The sequence below is a fragment of the Gorilla gorilla genome, chromosome 9, assembly GCF_029281585.2.
Source record: "Gorilla gorilla gorilla isolate KB3781 chromosome 9, NHGRI_mGorGor1-v2.1_pri, whole genome shotgun sequence".
In the NCBI taxonomy this organism is placed as follows: Eukaryota; Metazoa; Chordata; class Mammalia; order Primates; family Hominidae; genus Gorilla; species Gorilla gorilla.
In genome coordinates, this window is record NC_073233.2 from 33,470,524 (window position 1) to 33,498,081 (window position 27,558).

The following is a 27,558-nucleotide window of genomic DNA, read 5'->3' on the forward strand; positions in this document are numbered from 1 at the left end:
TTTGAAATCCCTAATAAAAACTTGCTGGTTTTGCAGCTCAGGCGGACAACCACAGAAACTGCCGATACATGATGTCACCCCCAGAGGCCCAGCTGTAAAATTTTTCTCTTTGTACTCTTTACTTCTCAGACTGGTTGACCCTTAGGGAAAATAGAAAAGAACCTACATTGAAATATTGGGGGCTGGTTTCCCCGATATGTAACAGGAATACAAGGAGGAGAAAGATGGAAAGGTAAAGAAACAGTATTTGAAGCAATAATAACTAATTTCCCCAAATTAATATCAGATGCTAAACCAGAAATCCAAGAATTTCAGAAAACAACAAGCCAGATAAATCCCAATAGCAACAAAAACTACACCTAAGCATATTATATTCAAAGTTTGAAAATCAAAAATAAAGAAACCTTGTTAGAAGTCAGAGGGAAGAAAACACTTTACCTACAGAAAAACAAGAATAAGAATTACACCATACTTGTCTTCAGAAACCATGCACACAAACAAGCAAGAAGACATAGAAGTGAAATATTTAAGTGTTGAGAGAAAGAAAAACATCAGCCTAGAATTCTGTACCCAGAGAAAAACAATCCTTTAACAGTGATAAAGAAATAGAGACTTTCTAAAACAAAAATTGAGGGAATTTGTGGCCAGTAGACCTGCCTTACAAGAAATGTTAAAAGAAATTCTTCAGTGAGAAAGAAAAAGATGTAGGCCAGAAACTCTAATCTACATAAAAAACGAAGAGCATCAGAGAATAAATAAGTGAAAGTAAAATAAAACATGACTATACCTTGAGTGGTAATTAGGTTCTCAAGTTTTTGGTTACATGAATCCTTCAGTCAATGTCTCTGATGAGAATCAGCTTTTGCCAGCTTTAGTTAGAACATGAACTACCTTGATCAAGTCTCAGGACTTCTTTCTTTCATTTAATGTTAGTAGATAGTACTGAGTGTTTTCCATGTTTATAATGTTAATATCAGGCTACAGTATTACCATGTTGGTATCAGACTGCAATCATTGTAATAAAACCAGAGGATCTTGCTCTCTTGTGGGATTCTAGGCTCAGGTGTTTGACTTTAGAAAGTTCATGAACACCCTGAAATTATATGTACTATGTATTTATGCATGTGGTATGTATCACACATGTTTTTCTGAGTCGAAAGATTATTAGTTCATCAGACTTTTGTAGGTAACTGAGATCCCCTGTAAAAACAAACAAATAAACAAACAAAAAACTATTCTTATAAAGTTCTTATTGAGCCCTTGGATGAAAAAAACATTACTTGGGTTTTTGCCTTTTACAGCTTTTCAAAAACACTTCCAATCCATCCATTTGCTTATATTCATAACAGGTCTCTGAAAAAGGCAAGGTTGTTCTGCCTTTATGCCAGTAGAGGAGACAGTCTTTTCATTTTGTTTGGTAGAACACCACATCAAAATGAGATGAGTTTGTGTTCATCTTTACTTCAATACTGCTAGTGGATAAGACTAGTCAGTCTCATAGAAAAAAAAAAGGATAATCAAAACTAGCTATTATTCTTTACAATATTACTCTTTGTGATAGCTAGTTTTGATTATCCTTTTTTTCCTACTGAATTAACCAATTATTTTGTTAACATGTATACAACCATAATAAATGCCTTTAGTGATGATCGCTGTGTTAAGTCTTAATGGAAGCTGCCCCTTCCCATCACTAAGATAAGCAGTGTGAACAGGTCAGTGCAAAACCCAACAGTACAATCTGAAATTATTAGGAAGTATCCCTTTAGAAGGTTCTACCCTCAGATTCATTACCACAAACACCCACCTCCCAACTTTCCCCATCCTCACCACCCAGTAACCTAAAGAAAGCACAATGAGTATACCGTGAACAGACTTGGAATTTTATTTCTGCTAAAACTGTAAATTTTTTTCCAATTCCAATTTAGTTTTAAAGATTTGAAAATAGAAACAGATGGGGTTAGCAGATGTTATTAAGAAAAATATTTCCTACTTAAATGCTACATACCCAATGTAAGCATTTAACTAAATATTTGAGTAATGTTTAAAAGCCATTTTTAGAGGAAGAGGAAAAGCCACTATTTTCCTACAACTTTTATTACGAAATTTTTGTCTGATAATCACCCAACATTGATTTTTCAGAAATTTCTTCATAAACTTGGATTCCCCTTCCCTCTAGAAATAATGAAATAACCTTTTGCATTACACTCCAATAAATACTTAGATTTATAAAACATGAAATCATCTTAAATGTCATTAAATTCACTATTTCCAAAAGTACGATAACAATATCATTAGCAATAGATAAAGTTATTTTAAATTTTCAGAATTTAAACTTTTTAAAAATGTTTAATTGTTATATATTTTATAGTTAAAATTTTCTAATTATGTTAAGCGATGCTGATTTTCCATTTATAATAATTACATAAAGCTCCTTTTAAAATTAAACTTAAGTAACTATTTTAAAAATACTACTAACAGTGCAGGTGGTACTATTTTGAAGGTAGTACTGAATTGACCAAAGTTTGGAAAATGCTGATCATTTTATGAACAAGCAAACAGAATCACAGAAGAGTAATTATTTTCCATGGCTATACATAGTGAGTAACAGAGCCAGAATTCAAACACAAGTTTTGGATTCCACATTATTTCTCATTCCACTGTTTCACACTGTGAGGATTTCAATTTCATGTGGAATTAGCTTGGCTCCATGATGCTTCCAAATGTCTGACCAATGGCTTTACTTTGCATTTGCTTTGAAGCAATCCCAGAAATGATTCAAGAACAAACATGAAGGGGCAAAGAGGTCATCTGAGGGTCTAATATTTATGAGAATCTAAATCAGTGCAAAAGCTCTAAAATTGCAGAACACATTAGAATCACCTGGGAAGCTTATTTAAAATGCTGACCCCTAGGCCACACCTATTCAGATTCAGCTGACCTAGGTCTAAGAATCTGGATATTTAACCATCATCCAAAAGATGTGGGTGTGGGTGGTCCATGAACCATACTTTAAGAAATAGCATTCATATCACCTGGTACAAAAGAAGCATTTCATTCTGACTAAAAAAATCCTGAGGGACCTTTAATGGCCATGCCTTGTCTGTACTTGTTTCACTTTCCTCAGGCAAAGATTTCCATTATTTTCCTTTGGTATGTCAGTAGCAATGAGAGGCATCCAGACAGGGTATGCTTACCCTATCCTATGACATTAGGGATTGATAACTAGATCCTTTTTTCAGCCATAATAAGTCATATATCTTCCTCAGCCTCTCACTTACCACATGCTCTCCTTATAACCTAAACTTTTCCTTGGAAGCATTTACCACAGCTGTAATCAAAAGGTTTTCTGCATAATTAATGATCCAGATTTTTTTTCCTTCCTAGACAAACATGATGGCATTGGCACAGTTATATTAACAACACATGGCATACCCAGAACCCAGCAGACATTCAATAAACAGTTGCTGAATAAATAAGTAAAGTATCACTTTTGAGTGTAGAATTTTTTTTTGGAAATAATCCAAAACTCACATTTGATAGGTAGAAGACATTTTCCCTTCCTTTTATTTTTAGAGAAAGTTGCATTTATAATTATGATCCCATTATGTGGCTGGGAAGATGTTGATTATAACTGCTCTCAAATAACTGAAATCAATATAATAATAAAACATTTATACTGAGTGCAAAATGAGTACTTTTGTTTATTTGTATATGATGTAAGCAGAAGCCCTGACCTAAGCTTGACAATCTCTGCAAGCCATATGGAAAATATCACTGTCACTGATGTTTCATGAGCCTAAATAATGCTATAATTTCTCTCTAAGAAATGTCAGTGTGCTGACCCAGAGGCTTAGTTTTCATTATACATATAAAGATATAAATCACAAGGTTTCCCTTTTAATACACTCATGTAAAATTGCAGAATTTGTCACCTGACTGTTCTGGGTTAAGTCATACACAGAGAGACCTAATTATTCAGCTGGTGGCAGGGTAGCAGGGTGCAGAAGATGCAGTGAATATAGATATGCTGCTTCACTTTAAGACATAAATAATAATATTTCCTTTTTTAATACACCTAAGCAAAACTCAGTTCTTACCACCCTAGTTGTTTGAGTTAAGTCCTCATTCTCAGACCAATGGTGGGACAAAGGCAGATGAAGAAAAAGGATGTAATGAATATAAATGTGCAAGGGAAAAGAAAACTTATTTATAAGATTTTATTTTTCCTTATATAATTTGCTTTCAAATTTTAGCCAGTGTCCTTGAAATATTGGATTCAACCAGAATTGAAATGAAACTCTCATGAAAGCTAGCATTTAATGATCTCTGGAATGTCCTATACATTTTCTTGAAAATAGCTGAAAGTTCTAGTAATGATGAATAATGTACTTTCTCAGCAATCAAAGGGAGACCTAGTCTCAAGCTTGAAAAAGCTCACATCTGAAGCCATCACTAAGTTGTTTGCCACTGGGATTATTGGGCAAAAAATTAAATCAGGGTACCCCTGTAAAATCTTTTAAGTTAAGACAATCTAGGATACCACTTAACTTTCCTTTAGCAGCAACGCAGACCCTAGAGTCACTGTCTCTCCCTGCATACCTATTCTCCCAATCCCAACTTCATGGCTGCTCAGTATGTATCACCATCTCAATCACTGGAACCGCAACCACTGTGGGCTGGCTATCCTGTGCCCTGGACCCTATGGCCACTGTCATTCTACAAGTGTCTATGCTCCTAACCCCAGCTCCATGGCTGTTCCATGTGCACTTGCATGTCACACCCTGAAGCTATCACCACTGTGGGCTAGCTACTGAAACAATGGGCTATCTAGCACAATGTCACCCATGTGCTGGACCTGGCACCAAGAGGAATCCCATCAGCCATGAAATCCCCCATGAGAAACAAACAACAACAAAAGGAGATCAGGAAGTCCTCAGCAGCCTTCCACCAATTACACCAACAGCCCTTGCTGCTACTGAAGATACCCAGAGCCTTGGCCATTGAGGACTCCTAAAATCTTCAAAGATGCTGATCAAAGGTGACAGACAGGCACAGATACTATACCACTGGGCCTTTCCCAGAACTGTAACTGCCACACTCCACCCAGCTGGCACCCTCACATCTACCCACAGATGAAGGTCCTTCCCCACCAAAACCAGTCCATAAAACCTGGAAGAGGTAACTGGCTCCATCAAATGTGCAGACATCAACACAAGACTATAACAAAAATTTTGTTAAAATCAAGAAAGATGACAACACCAAAGAGACACAATAATTTTGTAGTAACAAACCCAAAGATGAATACCTAAAATTTCATGGACAAATAATTCAAAATAAATGTTTTAAGGAAGCTCTGTGAGCTCTAAGGGAAGATAAGCTGATAACTCAATGAAATCAGGAAAATAATAATGAAAGAATATACAAACAAAATGAGAAGTCCAACACACAGAAATCATTAAAAAGAACCAAACAGAAATTCTGAAGCTGAAAAATATAATGAATGAAATCAGAATTGCAATAGAGAGCATCCACAACAGACTTGATCAAACCGAAAAATCTTTGAGCTTGAAGACAACTCATTAGAAATTATCCATGCAGAAGAGAAAAGAAAAAAAAAAGAAAAGCAATGGAGAAACATATGTGAATTATGGGACTCCACCAAGGTAAACAATCCAATTATGAGAGTTCCAGAAGGTATAGAGAAGGAAAAAAAAACAGAAAGCTTATTTTAAAAAACATAAATTAAATTTTTCCAAATCTTGCAGAATTATGGACATCCAGGTGCCTGAAACTCATATGTCCCCATACAAGGTCAATTCATAAAGAACTTCATAAGGCACATTATAATAATAAAATCATCAAAAATCAAAGGCAAAGAAAGAATTTTGAAAGCAGCAAGAAAAAAAAGAAAACTCATCTCACACAAGGAAACTTCCATAAGGCTATTAGCAAGTGTCTCAGAAGAAACTTTGCAGGCTAAGAAAGAGTGGGATGATATCTTTAATCATTAAAATGAAATAACTGTCAACTAAGAATAATTTACACACAAAAAAGCTGCCCTTCAGAAATAAAGGTGAGATAAAGACTTTCCCAGACAAACAAAAGCTGAGGAAGTTCATTACCAGTAAACCTGCCTTACAAGAAATACTAAAGAGAGTTCTTCAAGTTAACATGAAAGGATGCTAACTAACCACATGAAAACATATGAAAGTATAAAAGTCCCTATAAAGGTAACAGTATAGTCAAATTCAGAATACTCTAATATGGTAATATTGGTCCTTAAATCACTATTAACTCTAATATAAAAGTTAAAAGACAAAAATATTAAAAATAACTATAGCTACAATAATTTGTTAATAGATATACAATATTAAAAAGTATAAATTATGACATCAATAACATAAATGTGGAGGGAGAGGTAAAAGTGCAGTTTTTGTTAAGTGTACAGTATCTAGATGAAGTTATATATTAGCAGCATAAAATACTGGTATAATTATAAATATTTTATGTAAGCCTCCTGGAAACCACTAAGAAAAAAACCGTAGTACATTCAAATAAAAAGGAGAATTAAATCGAAGCATAACACTATTTAAAAACTCATCAAATCATAAAGGATGACAGCAAGGGAGAAAGTAAGAAACAAAGAATGTATAAAACATTCAGGTCCGGGCATGGTGGCTCACACCTGTAATCACAGCACTTTGGGAGGCCTAGGCGAGCAGATCACCTGTGGTCAGGAGTTCAAGACCAGCCTGGCCAACATGTTGAAACTCTTCTCTACTAAAAATACAAAAATTTGCTGGGCATGGTGGTGGGAGCCTGTAATCCCAGTTCCTCAAGAGGCTGAAGCAGGAGAATCACTTGAACCCAGGAAGCGGAGGTTGCAGTTAGCTGATTGTGCCATTGCACTCCTGCCTAGGCAACAGAGCAAAAACTCCATCTCAGAAAAAAAAAAAAGAAAAGTGGCAGGGCACGGTAGCTCACGCCTGTAATCCCAGCACTTTGGGAGGCCGAAGCGGGCAGATGACCTGAGGTCAGGAGCTGGAGACCAGCCTGACCAACATGGAGAAACCCCGTCTCTACTAAAAATACAAAATTAGCCCAGCGTGGTGGTGCGTGCCTGTAGTCCCAGCTACTCAGGAGGGTGAGGCAGGAGAATCGCTTGAACCTGGAAGGCGAAGGTGGCAGTGAGCTGAGATTTTGCCACTGCACACCAGCCTGGGCAATAAGAGTGAAACTCCATATCAAAAAACAAAAAAAAAAAAAAAAAGAGAGAGAGAGAGAAAATGCAGGGGAGAAAGAAACCCTAATTGTGGTCTCTGCAGAGTGAGCAAGACAGGCAAATTTTGATGAGACTTCAAAACTTGGGCAAAGAAATTGGGATGGAATGGGATTTTAATTTTTGTTCCTTTGGCCTGAGGACAAATTGCAATGAGGCAGGCTAACTCCCTGAAAGAACGCCTTCCACCAGGCAGGGACTGAACAATTGAGCCTGGAGGATTCACAGTCACCAGAAAATGAAGAGGCAGTCTTAGAGAGTAGAAATCTAAAGAAGGGGGCTCCAAATGATGTGTAAGATTTCTAATACAGGCTGGGCGCGATGGCTTATGCCTGTAATCCCAGCACTTTGGGAGGCCGAGGCAGGCGGATCACCTGAGATCAGGAGTTCGAGGTCAGTCTGGCCAACATGGTGAAACCCCGTCTCTACAAAAATACAAAAATTAGCCAGGTATGATGGTGGGTTCCTGTAATCCCAGCTACTAAGGAGGCTGAGGCAAGAGAATTGCTTGAACCCAGGAGGCGGCCAAGATTGCGCCACTGCACTCCAGCCTGGGTGACGGAGTGAGACTCCGTCTCAAAACAAAAGAAAACAAAAAAACAGAATTCTGAAACATATGTGCTGGATATACTCAAAAAACAACCCCTCTAAAACTAAACTAATCTGAGATCTAAACCTCCACTGCAAGTGAGACAGACTCACTTTCTTATCTGAGTTTAATCAAGTTAAGTGCCTAGTAATACAAAAACATCACCACTCTTCAGATGATTAAAACATACATAGCGTCCTCACACATAAATTCACAACATTTAGGAGACAATCCCAAATTACCCAAATTATAACATGCTAGGAAAGTAAGAGCCATTCTCGTGAAGAAAGACAAACATTAGATGTCAACCCAAAATGACCCACATTTGGAGATTATCGGACAATGACTTTATTTTATTTTTTTCTTTGACTTTTCCCATTTCTTTTTTTTTTTCTTTAATTATACTTTATGTTTTAGGGTACATGTGCACATTGTGCAGGTTAGTTACATATGTATACATGTGCCATGCTGGTGCGCTGCACCCACTAACTGGTCATCTAGCATTAGGTATATCTCCCAATGCTATCCCTCCCACCTCCCCCCACCCAACCACAGTCCTCAGAGTGTGATACTCCCCTTCCTGTGTCCATCTGATCTCATTGTTCGATTCCCACCTATGAGTGAGAATATGCAGTGTTTGGTTTTTTGTTCTTGCGATAGTTTACTAAGAATGATGATTTCCAATTTCATCCATGTCCCTACAAAGGACATGAACTCATCATTTTTTATGGCTGCATAGTATTCCATGGTGTATATGTGCCACATTTTCTTAATCCAGTCTATCATTTTGGACATTTGGGTTGGTTCCAAGTCTTTGCTATTGTGAATAATGCCACAATAAACATACGTGTGCATGTGTCTTTACAGCAGCATGATTTATAATCCTTTGGGTATATACCCAGTAATGGGATGGCTGGGTCAAATGGTATTTCTAATTCTAGATCCCTGAGGCATCGCCACACTGACTTCCGCAATGGTTGAACTAGTTTACAGTCCCACCAACAGTGTAAAAGTGTTCCTATTTCTCCACATCCTCTCCAGCACCTGTTGTTTCCTGACATTTTAATGATTGCCATTCTAACTGGTGTGAGATGGTATCTCATTGTGGTTTTGATTTGCATTTCTCTGATGGCCAGTGATGATGAGCATTTTTTCATGTGTTTTTTGGCTGCATAAATGTCTTCTTTTGAGAAGTGTCTGTTCATGTCCTTTGCCCACTTTTTGATGGGGTTGTTTGTTTTTTTCTTGTAAATTTGTTTGAGTTCATTGTGGATTCTGGATATTAGCCCTTTGTCAGATGAGTAGGTTGCGAAAATTTTCTCCCATTTTGTAGGTTGCCTGTTCACTCTGATGGTAGTTTCTTTTGCTGTGCAGAAGCTCTTTAGTTTAATTAGATCCCATTTGTCAATTTTGGCTTTTGTTGCCATTGCTTTTGGTGTTTTAGACATGAAGTCCTTGCCCATGCCTATGTCCTGAATGGTAATGCCTAGGTTTTCTTCTAGGGTTTTTATGGTTTTAGGTCTAACATCTAAGTCTTTAATCCATCTTGAATTGATTTTTGTATAAGGTGTAAGGAAGGGATCCAGTTTCAGCTTTCTACATATGGCTAGCCAGTTTTCCCAGCACCATTTATTAAATAGGGAATCCTTTCCCCATTGCTTGTTTTTCTCAGGTTTGTCAAAGATCAGATAGTTGTAGATATGCGGCATTATTTCTGAGGGCTCTGTTCTGTTCCATTGATCTATATCTCTGTTTTGGTACCAGTACCATGCTGTTTTGGTTACCGTAGCCTTGTAGTATAGTTTGAAGTCAGGTAGTGTGATGCCTCCAGCTTTGTTCTTTTGGCTTAGGATTGCCTTGGCGATGCGGGCTCTTTTTTGGTTCCATATGAACTTTAAAGTAGTTTTTTCCAATTCTGTGAAGAAAGTCATTGGTAGCTTGATGGGGATGGCAGTGAATCTGTAAATTACCTTGGGCAGTATGGCCATTTTCACGATATTGATTCTTCCTACCCATGAGCATGGAATGTTCTTCCATTTGTTTGTATCCTCTTTTATTTCATTGAGCAGTGGTTTGTAGTTCTCCTTGAAGACATCCTTCACATCCCTTGTAAGTTGGATTACCTAGGTATTTTATTCTCTTTGAAGCAATTGTGAATGGGAGTTCACTCATGATTTGGCTCTCTGTTTGTCTGTTGTTGGTGTATAAGAATGCTTGTGATTTTTGTACTTTGATTTTGTATCCTGAGACTTTGCTGAAGTTGCTTATCAGCTTAAGGAGATTTTGGGCTGAGACGATGGGGTTTTCTAGATATACAATCATGTCATCTGCAAACAGGGACAATTTGGCTTCCTCTTTTCCTAACTGAATACCCTTAATTTCCTTCTCCTGCCTAATTGCCCTGGCCAGAACTTCCAACACTATGTTGAATAGGAGTGGTGAGAGAGGGCATCCCTGTCTTGTGCCAGTTTTCAAAGGGAATGCTTCCAGTTTTTGCCCATTCAGTATGATATTGGCTGTGGGTTTGTCATAGATAGCTCTTATTATTTTGAAATACATCCCATCAATACCTAATTTATTGAGAGTTTTTAGCATGAAGATTGTTGAATTTTGTCAAAGGCTTTTTCTGCATCTATTGAGATAATCATGTGGTTTTTGTCTTTGGCTCTGTTTATATCCTGGATTACATTTATTGATTTGTGTATATTGAACCAGCCTTGCATCCCAGGGATGAAGCCCACTTGATCATGGTGGATAAGCTTTTCAATGTGCTGCTGGATTCAGTTTGCCAGTATTTTATTGAGGATTTTTGCATCAATGTTCATCAAGGATATTGGTCTAAAATTCTCTTTTTTGGTTGTGTCTCTGCCCGGCTTTGGTATCAGAATGATGCTAGCCTCATAAAATGAGTTAGGGAGGATTCCCTCTTCTTCTATTGATTGGAATAGTTTCCGAAGGAATGGTATCAGTTCCTCCTTGTACCTCTGATAGAATTCGGCTATGAATCCATCTGGTCCTGGACTCTTTTTGGTTGGTAAACTATTGATTATTGCCACAATTTCAGATCCTGTTATTGGTCTATTCAGAGATTCAACTTCTTCCTGGTTTAGTCTTGGGAGAGTGTATGTGTCGAGGAATTTATCCATTTCTTCTAGATTTTCTAGTTTATTTGCGTAGAGGTGTTTGTAGTATTCTCTGATGGTAGTTTGTATTTCTGTGGGATCGGTGGTGATATCCCCTTTATCATTTTTTGTTGCGTCTATTTGATTCTTCTTTTTTTCTTTATTAGTCTTGCTAGCAGTCTATCAATTTTGCTGATCCTTTCAAAAAACCAGCTCCTGGATTCACTAATTTTTTGAACGGTTTTTTGTGTCTCTATTTCCTTCAGTTCTGCTCTGATTTTAGTTATTTCTTGCCTTCTGCTAGCTTTTGAATGTGTTTGCTCTTGCTTTTCTAGTTCTTTTAATTGTGATGTTAGGGTGTCAATTTTGGATCTTTCCTGCTTTCTCTTGTGGGCATTTAGTGCTATAAATTTCCCTCTACACACTGCTTTAAATGTGTCCCAGAGATTCTGGTATGTTGTGTCTTTGTTCTCGTTGGTTTCAAAGAACATCTTTCTTTCTGCCTTCATTTCGTTATGTATCCAGTAGTCATTCAGGAGCAGGTGGTTCAGTTTCCATGTAGTTGAGCGGCTTTGAGTGAGATTCTTAATCCTGAGTTCTAGTTTGATTGCACTGTGGTCTGAGAGATAGTTTGTTGTAATCTCTGTTCTTTTACATTTGATAAGGAGAGCTTTACTTCCAAGTATGTGGTCAATTTTGGAATAGGTGTGGTGTGGTGCTGAAAAAAATGTATATTCTGTTGATTTGGGGTGGAGAGTTCTGTAGATGTCTATTAGGTCCACTTGGTGCAGAGCTGAGTTCAATTCCTGGGTATCCTTGTTGACTTTCTGTCTCGTTGATCTGTCTAATGTTGACAGTGGGGTGTTAAAGTCTCCTATTATTATTGTGTGGGAGTCTAAGTCTCTTTGTAGGTCGCTCAGGACTTGCTTTATGAATCTGGGTGCTCCTGTATTGGGTGCATATATATTTAGGATAGTTAGCTCTTCTTGTTGAATTGATCCCTTTACCATTATGTAATGGCCTTCTTTGTCTCTTTTGATCTTTGTTGGTTTAAAGTCTGTTTTATCAGAGACTAGGATTGCAACCCCTGCCTTTTTTTGTTTTCCATTGGCTTGGTAGATCTTCCTCCATCCTTTTATTTTGAGCCTATGTGTGTCTCTGCACATGAGATGGGTTTCCTGAATACAGCACACTGATGGGTCTTGACTCTTTATCCAATTTGCCAGTCTGTGTCTTTTAATTGGAGCATTTAGTCCATTTACATTTAAAGTTAATATTGTGATGTGTGAATTTGATCCCATCATTATGATGTTAGCTGGTTATTTTGCTCGTTAGTTGATGCAGTTTCTTCCTAGTCTCGATGGTCTTTACATTTTGGCATGATTTTGCAGCGGCTGGTACCGGTTGTTCCTTTCCATGTTTAGTGCTTCCTTCAGGAGCTCTTTTAGGGCAGGTCTGGTGGTGACAAAATCTCTCAGCATTTGCTTGTCTGTAAAGTGTTTTATTTCTCCTTCACTTATGAAGCTTAGTTTGGCTGGATATGAAATTCCGGGTTGAAAATTCTTTTCTTTAAGAATGTTGAATATTGGCCCCCACTCTCTTCTGGCTTGTAGGGTTTCTGCCAAGAGATCCGCTGTTAGTCTGATGGGCTTCCCTTTGAGGGTAACCCAACCTTTCTCTCTGGCTGCCCTTAACATTTTTTCCTTCATTTCAACTTTAGTGAATCTGACAATTATGTGTCTTGGAGTTGCTCTTCTCGAGGAGTATCTTTGTGGTGTTCTCTGTAGTTCCTGAATCTGAACGTTGGCCTGCCTTGCTAGATTGGGGAAGTTCTCCTGGATAATATCCTGCAGAGTGTTTTCCAACTTGGTTCCATTCTCCCCATCACTTTCAGGTACACCAATCAGTCATAGATTTGGTCTTTTCACATAGTCCCATATTTCTTGGAGGCTTTGCTCATTTCTTTTTATTCTTTTTTCTCTAAACTTCCCTTCTCGCTTCATTTCATTCATTTCATCTTCCATCGCTGATACCCTTTCTTCCAGTTGATCGCATCGGCTCCTGAGGCTTCTGCATTCTTCACGTAGTTCTCGAGCCTTGGTTTTCAGCTCCATCAGCTCCTTTAAGCACTTCTCTGTATTGGTTATTCTAGTTATACATTCTTCTACATTTTTTTCAAAGTTTTCAACTTCTTTGCCTTTGGTTTGAATGTCCTCCCGTAGCTCAGAGTAATTTGATCGTCTGAAGCCTTCTTCTCTCAGCTCGTCAAAGTCATTCTCCATCCAGCTTTGTTCCGTTGCTGGTGAGGAACTGCGTTCCTTTGGAGGAGGAGAGGCGCTCTGCTTTTTAGAGTTTCCAGTTTTTCTGTTCTGTTTTTTCCCAATCTTTGTGGTTTTATCTACTTTTGGTCTTTGATGATGGTGATGTACAGATGGGTTTTTGGTGTGGATGTCCTTTCTGTTTGTTAGTTTTCCTTCTAACAGAGAGGACCCTCAGCTGCAGGTCTGTTGGAATACCCTGCCGTGTGAGGTGTCGGTGTGCCCCTGCTGGGGGGTGCCTCCCAGTTAGGCTGCTCGGGGGTCAGGGGTCAGGGACCCACTAGAGGAGGCAGTCTGCCCGTTCTCAGATCTCCAGCTGCGTGCTGGGAGAACCACTGCTCTCTTCAAAGCTGTCAGACAGGGACATTTAAGTCTGCAGAGGTTACTGCTGTCTTTTTGTTTGTCTGTGCCCTGCCCCCAGAGGTGGAGCCTACAGAGGCAGGCAGGCCTCCTTGAGCTGTGGTGGGCTCCACCCAGTTCGAGCTTCCCAGCTGCTTTGTTTACCTAATCAAGCCTGGGCAATGGCGGGCGCCCCTCCCCCAGCCTCGCTGCCGCCTTGCAGTTTGATCTCAGACTGCTGTGCTAGCAATCAGCGAGACTCCGTGGGCATAGGACCCTCCAAGCCAGGTGCGGGATATAATCTCGTGGTGCACCGTTTTTTAAGCCAGTCCGAAAAGCGCAATATTTGGGTGGGAGTGACCCGATTTTCCAGGTACGTCTGTCACCCCTTTCTTTGACTCGGAAAGGGAACTCCCTGACCCAAGCTTGCGCTTCCCAAGTGAGGCAATGCCTCGCCCTGCTTCGGCTCGCGCATGGTGCGCGCACCCACTGACCTGCGCCCACTGTCTGGCACTCCCTAGTGAGATGAACCCGGTACCTCAGATGGAAATACAGAAATCACCCATCTTCTGCGTCGCTCACGCTGGGAGCTGTAGACCGGAGCTGTTCCTATTCGGCCATCTTGGCTCCTCCCGGCCAACAATGACTTTAAAGAAGCTATTAAAACTATGCCCACAAGTTGAAGAAAAATATGTTTAAATGAAACAAAAGAGTAGGAATCTTGGCAGAGAAATAGAAAATTAAAAGTAAATTGGAATTTTAGAACTAAAATATACGAAATCTGAAATAAAATTAGCTGAATGGGCTTAAAAACACAAATGAACATAATGGAGGAAATATTCAATAAGCTTGTAAATAAATCAATAAAAATTATTCCATCTGAAAAAGAGAGAAAAGATTGAAAAATAATATGCAGAACCTCAGGAGCATGTGGGGAGATCTCAAAACTATAGAATATGTGTAATTTTTGTCCAAAAGAAGAAAAGAGAGAACAAAGAAAGAAAGACTATTTGAAGAAAGAATAGCTGAAAACCCCCAAATATGGTAAAGGACATCTATACTGATTCACACATTCAAGAACCATAGCTGAAAACCCCTAAATATGGTAAAGGACATCTATACTGATCCACACATTCAAGAACCTTAGCAAACACTAAGCAGGATAAACATTACTAAAACCACATCTAGGCATATCATAACTAACTGCTGAACCCAAACACAAAAAGAAAAAAAAATGAAAACAACCAGAAATAAGCATATTGCAGGAAGGGAACAAAGATTCAAATAACTGTGAACTTTTCAGAAACTATGAGATCCAGAAAACAGTGTGATTTGCTTTAAATTGCTGAAAGAAAATTGTCAGCCTAGAATTCTACATCCTTTACAAATAAAGGTTTAAAAAAGTCACTTTCATATAAAATAAACTAAGAGAATTTATTGCCAGAAGATCCACACTAAAAGGCATGCTAAAAGGAAATTCTTCAGACTAAATGAATTTGACAGAGTTAAACACAGATCTTTTAAGAATGAACAAAAAGCATCCAAAATAGTAAAAACTTGGTTCATATAAGAACCAATTTTTTTTTTTTGAGACAGGGTCTCACTCTGTCATCTTGGCTGGAGTATGGGGGTGCAATCATAGCTCATTGAAACCTAGAAATCCTAGGCTGAAGTAATCTTCCCATCTCAGCCTCATGAGTGGTTAGGACTACAGGCACATTCCACCATGCCAGGAGAATTTTTTCTAGTTTTTGTAGAAATGGGATCTCACTATGTTGCCCAGGCTGGTCTTAAACTTCTGGCCTCAAGCAATTCTCCCACTTCAGCCTCCCAAAGTGCTAGGATTACAAGAATGAGCTACCATGTCTAGCAAATTTTTCTTTCTTAATGTCTTTAAAATATATACAAATACTTAAAGCAAAAGTTGTATTATATTTACCATGTGATCCAGCCATTCAACTCCTAGATATATGTACCCAAGAGAAATGAAAACATGTCCACAAATGTTTACAGCAGCATTATTCACAATAGCCAATGTCCAAAAACTGGATACATATAAATGCTTATCAAACAGTGACTAGATAAATAAAATGTGGTGTATTTACACAACGAACTACTACTCTGCAAATAAAAAGGAACAAATTTCTGATGCATGCACCATGCATAAGTATAAAAAAAATCAAAGAATACACAGTGTGTGTGACTCCATTTATAAAAAAATTCTAGAAAATGTAAAATAATCTACAATGCCAAAAACAGATCAGTGGGTTTCCTAGGCTGGGGCAGAGGGATGTTTGGACTGCAAAAGAGCATCAAGGAAACTTCTGAGGTGATCGGAATGTTCTGTAACTCGATTTTGACTGTGGTTTTCCTGATGTCAAAATTCATCTATGTACTATATACCTCCAATGGCTGCAGTTTATTGTATCTAAAATATTATTCAATTAAATTGATGAAAAAATTTCAAAGTAAAAAAATAGTAGGAAGAAATGAGTTGTCTAAGAAACCAAGCACAAGAGAGGGTGGTAAAAATGAAAAGTGTTTTAAGTGTTTGTAAGAAATAAAATGTGATGGCTTACATATGCCCACAAATGAGACTAAAGTGCATTTGAGGAAGGCTTCCTCTTTCCCAAAAGATAATTTTACATTGACTGCTACACACTTACAGGTCAATGTGTTCCTTTTCCCCTACCTCTGATCCATAGTCATCAAATAACTGTTGTCTCAGGACAAAATTTCCTGTTCAAGAATATCCCAGACATTGTAGAAAACCAGTATTTTGGAAGTTGAAAGATTCTGAAACATTTAATCATAATTGCATATTTGTAAATTTATAAAAAAGACATTGAGCCAATCCAAATGCCCATCAAGGATAGACCAGATAAAGGAAATGTGGTACATATACACCCTATGCAGCCATAAAAAGAATGAGCTCATGTCCTTTGCAGGGACATGGATGAAACTGGAAGCCATCATCCTCAGCAAACTAATACAGGAACAGAAAACCAAACACCACATGTTCTCACTTATAAGTGGGAGTTGAACAATGAGAACACATGGACACAGGGAGGGGAACATCACACACCAGGGCCTGTCAGGGCATGGGGGGCAAGGGGAGGGAGAGCATTAGGATAAATACCTAATGCATGCGGGGCTTAAAACCTAGATGATGGGTTGTTAGGTGCAGCAAACCACCATGGCACATGTATACCTATGTAACAAACCTGCACGTTCTGCACATGTATCCCAGAACTTAAACTAAAATCAGAAAGAAAAGAAAATACTTTATAATTATATTTAAATATTTGATATAATTGTATTTAAATATAATTTAAATACTAAATAATTTGAATATTAAATACAATTATATTTAACATCTATTCCATAAAATTATTTTGGATGAGTTAATTTGTCTCATTGTTACCAGGGTTGATTGAAGAGCACTAAGTACTTCTTAGATTTTTAAAAAGTAAACTAATGTATGATTCAGCAATTGCACTCCTTGGTGTTTACTCTGATGAACTGAAAACTTATGTCCATACAAAAACCTGCACATGGATATTTATAACAGCCTTATCCATAATTGCCAAAACCTGGAAACAACCAAGATGTCCCTTGTAAGTGAATGGATAAATAAACTATGGTACATCAGACAATGGAATATTACTCAGCACTAAAAGGAAATGACCTATCAAACCAGGAAAAGACATGGAAGAAACTTAAATACATATTACTAAGTGAAATAAGCCAACCTTCAAGAGCTACCTACTGTATAATTCCAACTATATGACATTCTGGAAAAGGGATAACTATAGAAATAGAAAAGAAAAGAAAAAAGATTAGTAGATGCCAGGGTTTAGTAGGGAAGAAGGGAAAAATTGGTGGAACACAGAGGATTTTTAGGGAACTGTATGATACTATAGTAGTAGATACATGCCAGTAGACATTTGTCAAAACCTATAGAATGTACAATACCAAGGGAGAACCCTAATGTAAACTTTAGGTGATGATATGGCAACACAGGTTCATTTAATGTACCATTGTGGTGCGGGATGTGGATAGCGGAGTAGATTGTACGTGTGTGGGGACATGGGATTTACAGGAACTCTCTGCACTTTCTGCTCAATTTTGCTAAAACTAAAACTTCTATAAAAATAGAATTTCTTGATTAAAAAATAATAATAAAACTGTCTCTAAGAGCACATCTACTAAAAGAACATTGGCTTTAGATCTAATGGAAAGACAAAAACAGCAGGCTCTAGTATTGTTAAAATTACCAGAAGGATTTTGCTTTTTAATATTTCATTTTACTCCCTGAAGAGCTAAGTTTGAGCCAACCACTTAAAAAAGAATTTGGACTGAATCAGAATCAAAATTTTATTGGAAAAGTTTTGAACAGTTTTCATAATTTCATTTTTTAAAAATAAGTGCATTACTTAACCTCTCTTGTATTTTCTATTTTGGGAGTAATAGGCAGAGAAATGTGTTTAGGCTACTGTATGATAATCAGTTCTTACTAATATGGGAAGAAGGAAGAGAAGGATGAGGAAGAAAAGGAAAAAGATGACAGAATGTGGAAGGAAGAGAGGAGAAGAAGAAGAACAAGTTCTCTTTTTATAATTTTGTCCTGTACTTCTTATCTATATCATCCTGTCAGAAAACCTCTCTCTGTAGAATCACAGTAAATGGAACCAGCATGTGTTGTGTTTTATGTGGTTTATATAATTTATTTTGAAGGGACAAAAATTTTTAAAAAGTAACTCAATAGAATCAGAATGGAAAGGTTTTATTGTGATTTTATGTGATCTTAAATGCTACATAGAACTATCTGGACCTAAAATAGAGGAGAAAGAGATTATACCAGAAGGCTCCAAATTTAATAAAATAGACTCCACATATAGAAATTCTGGCAGGCTAGCAGAAAGTGACTTAGAAAACAGTTATGTCTCCATCACAATATGCAACCCTCCAAGATCCCTGAGCTTGACTTGCATAAAACAGGACAGTTCTCTTGATGCAGGGATTGTTGGCCATTTCTGTATAAAGGGACTTCTCTTTCCTGGGATAGCTAAGGCATTTACTAAGTGTATTAGTCAGTTCTTGCACTGCTATAAAGAAATACCTGAGACTGGATAATTTATAAAGAAAAGAGGTTTAATTGGCTCATGGTTCTACAGGCTGTACAGAAAGCATGATGCTGGCACCTGCTTGGCTTCTGAGGAAGCCTCAGGAAACTTAGAATCATTGCAGAAGTCAAAGGGGGAGCAAGCACTTCACATGGCCAGAGCAGGAGAAAGAAAGCAAGAGGGGATGTGCTACACACTTTTAAACAACCAGATCTCATGAGAACTCACTCACTCTTGTGACAACAGTACCCTGGGAGAAATCTGCCTCCGTGATCCAATCACCTCCCACTCGGCCCCACCTCCAACACTGGAGATTACAATTGAACATGAGATTTGGGCAGGGACATATATCCAAACCATATCATTCTGCCCCTGGCCCCTCCCTAAACTCATGTCCTTCTCACTTTTCAAAATCCCTTCTCAACAGTCCCCCACAGTCTTAACTTCTTTCAGCATTAAATCAAAAGTCCAAAGTTCAAAGTCTCATCTGAGACAAAGCAAGTCACTTCCACTTCTGAGCCTGTAAAATCGAAAACAAGTTAATTACCCCCAAGGTAAAATGCGAGTATCGGCATTGGGTAAATATTCTCATTCCAAAAGGGAGAGATCAGCCAAAAAATTGAAAAAAAAAAAAAAAAAAGGAGGGCTCCTGGCCCCATGCTTGCCTGAAACCAAGCAGGGCAGTCATTAAATCTTAAAGCTCCAAAATAATTTCTTTTGACTCCACGTCTCATCCCAGGCACATTGTTGCAAGGGGTGGGCTTCCAAGGCCTTGGGCAGTCCTGCCTGTGGCTTTGCAGGACTTAGCCCCTGCAGCAGCTCTCAAGGGCTAGTGTTGAGTGGCTATGGCTTTCTCAGACTGAGGGTACAAGCTGCTGGTGGCTCTACCATGCTTTATCATTCTGGGGGCTGGAGGACGATGACCCTCTTCTCACAGATCCACTAGGCAGTGCCTCAGTGGGGACTCTGCGTGTGGGCTTCAACCCCACATTTCCCCTCTGCACTACCCTAGTAGAGGTTCTCCATGAGGGTTCTACCTCTCATTCAGGCTTCTGCCTGTACATCCATGCATTTCCATACATTCTCTGAAATCTAGGTAGAGGCTCCCAAGCCTCAATTCTTGCATTCTGTGTGCCCACAGGCTTAACACCATGTGGAAACAGCCAAGGCTTATAGCTTGCACCCTCCAGAGCAGCAGCCCAAGGTTTACATGGGCCCCTTTTAGCCATGGCTGAAGCTAGAGCTTCTGGGACACAGGAAGCAGGGTTCTGAGGCTGTGCATTGCAGTAAGTCTTGGGTCTGGCCTACAAAACCATTCTTCCCTCAGAGGCCTCTGGGCCTGTGATGGGAGGGGCTACCAAGAAGTTCTCTGAAATGCCTTCAAGACTTTTTCCCAGTTGTCTTGGCTATTAGCATTTGGCTCCTCTTTACTTATGCAAATTTCTGCAGCCTGTTTGAATTCCTCCCCTAAAAATGGGCTCTTCTTTTCTACCACATGGCCAGGCTGCAAATTTTTCAAACTTTTAAGCTCTTCTTCCCTTTTAAATACAAGTTCCAGTTTCAGACCATATCTTTGCTTACACATATGAGGAAAGGTTGCTAGAAGCAGCCAACCCATATCTTAAACACCTTTGCTCCTTAAAAATTTCTTCCACCAGATACCCTAAATCATCTCTCTCAAGTTCAAAGTTCCACTGATCCCTAGAGCAAGGGCACAATATAGCCAGGCTTTTTGCTAAAGTATAGCAAAAGTGAGCTTTACTCTAGTTCTCAGTAAGTTCCTCATTTCCATCTGAGATCTCCTCAGCCTAGACGGACTTCATTGTCCACATCACTACCAGCATTTTGGTCACAACCATTCAACAAGTCTCTAGGTAGTTCCACACTTTCCCTCATTTTCCTGTCTTCTTCTGAGCCCTCCAACCTGTTCCAGCTTCTGCCTATTACTGAGTTCCAAAGCTGCTTGCACATTTTCAGGTATCTTTATAGAAATGCCCCACTCCTTAGTACCAATTTTCTGTATTAGTCAATTCTTACACTGCTGTAAAGAAATATCAGAGACTGGGTAATTTATAAAGAGAAGAGGTTTAGTTGGCTCACAGTTCTGCAGGCTGTACAGGAAGCATCTGCTCAGCTTCTGGGGAGGCCTCAGGAAACTTACAATCATGGCAGAAGGCAAAGGGGGAGTGAGCACTTCACATGGCTGGAGCAGGAGGAAGAGAAAGAAAAAGGAGTTGTTACTTTTAAACAACCATATCTCACAAGAACTCACTCACTATTAAAACAACAGTACCAAGGAAGAAGTCTGCCCCCATAATCAAATCACCTCCCACCAGGCCCCACCTCCAACATTGGGGATTACAATTGAACATGAGATTTGAGTGGGGACACATATCCAAACCATATCACTAAGCAATGAAAGGGAAGATTCCAGAGGTAAAGCAGAAGGTCCAATCCCCCAACCAAAGTTAATTTTACATCTTCCTAACATACTCGACACTTACTTCTTCATCCTGTCTCCTAAGAGTTCCACTATCCATCCCATTGCTGAAGTCAGTAACCTATGAGCAATCCACACTTCTTCCAGTTCCCCACTCTAGATATCCACTCACCAAATCCCTTTGGTTCCATATATAAAATGGTACTAGATTCTGTGTACCCTACTCCATTCCCACTGTCATTTTCCAAGTAGAGATCCTATTATCTCTTCCCTAGACTAGTATAATACCCTCCTCCCTAGCCTCCCTCTAATCTTATGGGAATGCCTCCCATCCATTCTGCCCTTGACAGCCAGATCAACTTCCAAAATGCAAATCCTACTGATCCATAGCCAGTAAGTACCCATATTGCCACACAATTGTTTAAGTCTGTGTGGTTAAAATACATACCACCTGCTAAATATTAAATGTTATCCTGGGAGTTGATCTTGCCACTCTCTTCCTTAAAACCACTCTCTTATTTAAAATGTGTTGCCTTCAGGATATAATTCAATGCAAAGCAGGAGAGATAATTTCCTAAAATACCATTTTTGTTTGTTATCTCCTTTACCATCTAATGCTGCTTCCAAACTGGTAACCAAGACTTGCAGTTCTTTGCCCTAGAGATTCTGATGGGAGAAAATTAGAAACTGGGGTCTTTTATAAACGTCTACATCTTTTGAAGACTAGACAGTACTCAGATTACGTTAGATCACCTGGAAGATGAGGAGACAGAACTGATGAGGTCATAGGAAACAATTGTAGGACATTGGGGGTGAAATAGAAAAATGTATGCACAGTAGGAATCTAAACGCTACTCCTCGAACAGTGCAGTAGAAAGGTAGAGAAACCTCAGAATAAAAGGCGGAATGGTCCACCCAGAGAATCTAGATCCTAGACACTAGAGTTCCCACTTCAACAAAGAGTCTCATAGGTGACTACAAAGCCACAAACCTGCAGGAACCAAAAGGATATGAAGGCTGGAACAATGGGCTCTCCATGACAACCACTGTGGTCAGATGATTGATGCGCTAAAGGGTCTCTCTAAATGTGTGAACTTAGGAGCATGGCAAGCTCCAAGAATAATGAAAGTGTTGTCTGTCTCATGAGCTCCTAAGGCATCCTATCGTGGATCTTATTATGCTCAATGTAGCTACCATTTTTTGTTACCATTTTTGGCTACCATTGTCAGCCCAGGTGATAGTAAACTTTTTCTGTAAAGGGCCAGACAGTAAATATTTAACCCCAAATTGTGACCAATACAGTCTGGCACAGCCACTCAACTCTACCATTATACGACAAAACAGCCAAAGACAATATGTAAATGAATGGGCACATCAGAGTTCCAATAAAACTTTATTTGCTAAAACAAGCAGTGGGGCAGATTTGGCCCAAGGGCCGTAATTAGCCAACTTCTAGTCCAATGTATTAAATTATAAGCTCACTGAGGTCAAAGATCATATCTTTTACTAAAGCAGCAAAAATTTACTGAGAATTTACCATCAAAATCCGTGAAAAGCAGCCATCAGGACTTAGTAGTGATTAAGACAAAATATGTTCTCTAATGTAGCTTAGATTCTACTACAAAAGGGGAGATAGCACATAAATAAAATCAGTATCTGAAAGCAATCAATCTTATTCACCAATGAGTCTCTACTGTCCTGCACAATATTCACTACCCACCAAGTACTGAGTATAAATTTGCTCAATGAATTTGCTCATGTCTAGTACTGTAACATTTTTGGCCAACCCTCAGCTCTTTCCTGCCTAAGCAGTTAGGGGCTTAAGCTGCTGAAACTTCCAAGAGGAAGTGGAGTTACAAGCTAGTCCTAAAGCAGCTGGCTCAATCACTCATTATTTTTAATGAAACCACAAGCCAGTGCCTGCCTCCAGCTCCTACCAGGAGCTGAAGAACTTCTTCAGTGTGGGGTCTCCTACAAAGACAAATCTGCTGAAGTAACAGGGAACGAACAGCTCTTGTGGTAAGCTGAGTAATGTCCCTCAAGGATATCCACATCCTTATCCCCTGAATCTGTGAATGTGTTGTCTTACATGGCCGAAAGGACTTTGCAGCTACAATAAAGTTAAGGATTTTGACATGGGGACAGTATCCCGTATAATCCAAACAGGCCCAATATAATCACAAAGGTCCTTATAAGAGTGATACAGGAGAGTCAAAGAGAAGCAAAGGTAAGAGGGGATGGGGTCGGGGGGAGATTTGAAGATGCTGTATGGCTTGCCTTGAAGGTGGAGAAGGAAGTCATGAGCCAAGGAATGTAAGTGGTCTCTAGAAGCTAAAAAAGGCAAGAAATATATTCTCCCCTAGAATCTCCAGAAGGAATGCACCCTGCTGATATCTTGATTTTAGCCCTTGTAAGACTCATTTCAGATATTTGACCTCCAGAATTACAGGATAATAAATCTGCGATAAGTGGTTACTGCAGCTAATAGGAAACTAGCACAGTCCCTTGCTCCAAAACTGTCACAATTGAAGAGGCCTGCAAGCCTTTTGAGTCTTACGGTAGAAGCCTTGACCTACCTGCACAAGCTTTGTGTTTGTAGCTCTCTTCCCAGAGGCAGCCTTGCAGAGATCCCCAGGCACCACCTGGGAGGCTGAGTGAAGCTGGGGCAGCCAGGATTGTTGCCCACTCTGTTCCTTTTTCCCCCTTCATGGGCCTTCTCCAGCTGCCCCATCAAATCCAGGCAAGGCTCTACAAGACTATCCCACTTTCCACCTATGCCTCAACCTTAATTCACCCCAGGCCAGCAGAGCTGCTTGTGTCTTTGTGAGAAATCACTGTTCTCAGGTACTTCTCCGTTGAGCAACTGGATATACCCACACAGCCTAGGGAGTAAGTTCCCAGGGAGGTAAATGCCCACCTAGGACACATCCAACACACCTGTGTCAATTCCAAACTTTGAGTACAAAAAAAAAAAAAAAAAAAACGGATTACTCAAGAAGGCGCTGATAAAACTTTAAATGTGTAGGTCTCCCAATCAGCATGTGCTGCCAGGAACACTTTCCTGTGGCTCCACCTCTCTCTACTCCCATCACTGAAATTGCACCTTTTTCATCAATGTAGGCCTTATTTCACAGATCTATAGGAAGAAGATTGGACTAGATAATTATTCTAAGGAATCATCTACTGCATCATGACCTGTGACCTAAATATGCCTAAAAAATGGTTTTTCTTAATGGGTTTAAGCTGCTTTCCAGCTTTTACCTCAGAGCACTGAGGGTCCTCTGCCCTAGAGTTCTTTCCACAGAGTCCTGCAAGGCCTCCAGAATTTATAGGCCTGCTTTAGCCAGTTAGGCCAAAATTGTTTTCATGTGATGGGCTAAAACATAGAATTCCTAATATTGCTGAGTACACATTCTCTTTAACTGATTTGATTTTTATAAACCTAAACCTGTACCCACTTTTGTATCATTTTAGCTAGATTTATTATTTGACTCTTTTATTCTTTTTGTGTAAACTTTTCTACCGTATTTTCTTTTTTTGTTTTTTTTGTTTTTTTTTTTTTTTAGACAGGGTCTTGCTCTGGCACTCAGGCTGGAGTGCAGTGGCATGAATTCTCAACCTCCTGGGGTCAAGTGATCCTCCCACCTCAGCCTTCCAAGTAGCTGGAACTACACGTGCATGCCTCCACACAGAGCTAATTTTTTAAATTTTTTGCAGAGATGGGGTTTTGCCTCATTGCCCAGGCTGGTCTCGAACTCCTGGGCTCAAGCAATCTTCCCACCTCAGCCTCCCAAAGTGCTGGGATTACAGGTGTGAGCCACCACGCCTGGCCTTTTACTCTATTTTCATTGTTCTTAGTTTATTTTGCCTCCTTATGATTATTTATACTGCTTTCTTACCTCCATTCTTCTTAGGGCTTTATCAAGATTCCATTTTACTTGTTTTATCCTGTTTTTATACTAATTTTAGTTGCTTTAGCATTTTAAAATTTTTCTAACTAATTAATTTTTATTATATCTTTTCTGGTTATTTAAATTACGTAACTGGAAAGCATAAAGAGATAATCTGCAGGAATAGCCCATAACCCAGGCAAGAGAAGTAGAATGTTTTCTTCTTCAGAAAACTACCAATTTGTTCTCTTGGTAATTTCTAGACATTAGTAAGTATTATTAGTAGTCTGTGGATCGGGGAACTATAGCAAGTACAATTCGGAGTCTCTCTGAGCACCAGGGGCTTAAATCTCCCTGTGGTAAGCTAAGATGTTAGTAGGGGTTAGAATAAAGGGGAGTATGAGATAAAAGCTTAAGTACTTCCCCCATGGGTGGCCCGGGGAGCTCAAAGTCAGTAAAGAGCTCTTCTAAGCCTAATAAGGAAGGCTTCTTGGGAGAAGTGGGTCTTATTAAGACCTACTTCTTAATATTTCTTAATATTGTTAAATATATTTGCTGACCAACAAATTGTGCTTTTATTACAAAGTAATAAAAACTTCACTATATTGACCTAGAAAACAGATCAATTTAAAAAGTAAAATAGTTGTTTAACTATTTTTATTTTATTTATGTACTTACTAATATTTAGAGATTGAGTCTCTCACTCCATCGCCCAGACTAGAGTGCAGTAGTGCGATCATAGCTCACTGTAACTTCGAACACCTGGACTCAAGTGATCCTCCCAGCTCAGCCTCCAGAGTAGCTGGGACTACAGGTGTGCACCCTGATACTCAGCTAATTTTTCTACTTTTTGTAGAGACAAGGTCTCACTGTGTTGCCCAGGCTAGTCTCGAATTCCTGGGCTCATGCAATGCTCTTGCCTCGGCCTCCCAAAGTGCTGGAATTACAGGCATGAGCCACTGTGCCCAACTAAAACTATTTTTAAATATCCATTTTTAAAAGTTAAAACAGCATAGGTCCATATACATTAAATAATCTTTAAAGCTTATTTAAACTAATAATGTGAACATTAAAAAATAACTGAGCAGAGTATCTTAAAACACATACCTGAGTCTAAAACTATATCACTGTTATGCTTCTGGAGATTTTCTTTACATAATCTTGTTTTTAAATGTTTTCATAAAATTGTCTGCAAACTTCAAAGTTTTATTTTTTGCTTAATAAATATAAAATTAATGACATCTTTAATTGACTTTTCTCAGTATACCATTATAATATTTAATTAGAAAATACTTTTTGCAGGTGCTGAGGTTACTGGAAAATTCAGGGCAGTTTCTACTGAATGAAAGACATTAGCTTTTTTTAATTTGGGGGGATTACATTGGGGGAATATAAAAATTTAACCCAAATATACCCAAAAGCACTCTATTTTTGCCTCTTTAAAATAATATTATTTAGTAATATTATATTACAAAGCAACAGTTATCAAAAAAGTTGTCTTAGTGATTCTTTAGAATGTGTCACCAGATTTAGATATTACTAAATTACGGGAATTTCTGTTTTCGTTCCATTTTGTAACAGAATATAAGCATTCCTAATTAAAATTAGGCACTCCATCAACAGAATCTTTCCTAAATCAAGATATCCTTCTGTGCTTTTATCTCTTATTTGGAGATACAGTCCTACTTAGTGTTTAGGATCTGGGCACCATTGGAGGATTGGAGAGTCAGGAGGGGTATTCCCCTTCCTGCTCTGAGTGGGTGGCATCTCGGGTAGAGAATGTATCTTTCCCACGGCTCCAGTTCCTGCTATCAGGCCTCCTGTGGTTCTGGTTTCTGACTGGTGATCCTAGCCCCTGGGCTCAGGAAACACCATATACTCTTTTTGTCCCTTCCAGCCTAGGAGCCGTATTGACTTCTCAACTATTGATAATCTCTGAGTTTCTTGACTGCCCTCTCAGGCTTCTCAGCTCTTTCATCACTCGTGTTTTAATTCTCTGCTTCAAATAGTCTATATTTTAAACAATTAAAGTAGTATTATCCTGGTCAATCCTGACAGAATCACCCCTGGTCCAGTTAGCTAGGAGGGTAAGATAACATGGCCCCCAGACTATTGACCAGTGATATAGGCAAGTAGGCAAACCGACACACACATCCCCTGCTCCTGACTGCAAGGGGTGCAGAGGTGAAGGGAAGCTGAACAGTGGCAGGGGCCCTAACAGAATGTGGAGAACACTAGAGAGCCTCCAATTTTCTTTCTGCCATCTTGACCTTGGCCATCCTAGCAAGGATGGACTCACAGGCTTCTCAGTATCAAACTTTCCCAAAGCTAACATTAGTGTAGCCCAACTCTTCAACTAGCTAAGCTAGAAAACAGGTCATTCTTTGTCAAATGCAAAGTTCTTGTTTTTTTTTTTTTTCTTTTTCTTTTATTGAGACAGAGTGTTGCTCTCTGG

General features: G+C 39.0%; 1 long non-coding RNA gene across 1 annotated transcript in view; it reads right to left on the bottom strand.

Annotated features, from left to right (window-relative positions):
* Positions 1-27,558, bottom strand: part of LOC101132721 (uncharacterized) — a 189,894-nt gene that overhangs the window by 86,808 nt on the left and 75,528 nt on the right. The window contains exon 5 of the long non-coding RNA XR_008669348.2: positions 20,874-20,976. This is a non-coding gene — a long non-coding RNA (uncharacterized lncRNA). The remainder of the gene's footprint in view (positions 1-20,873; positions 20,977-27,558) is intronic.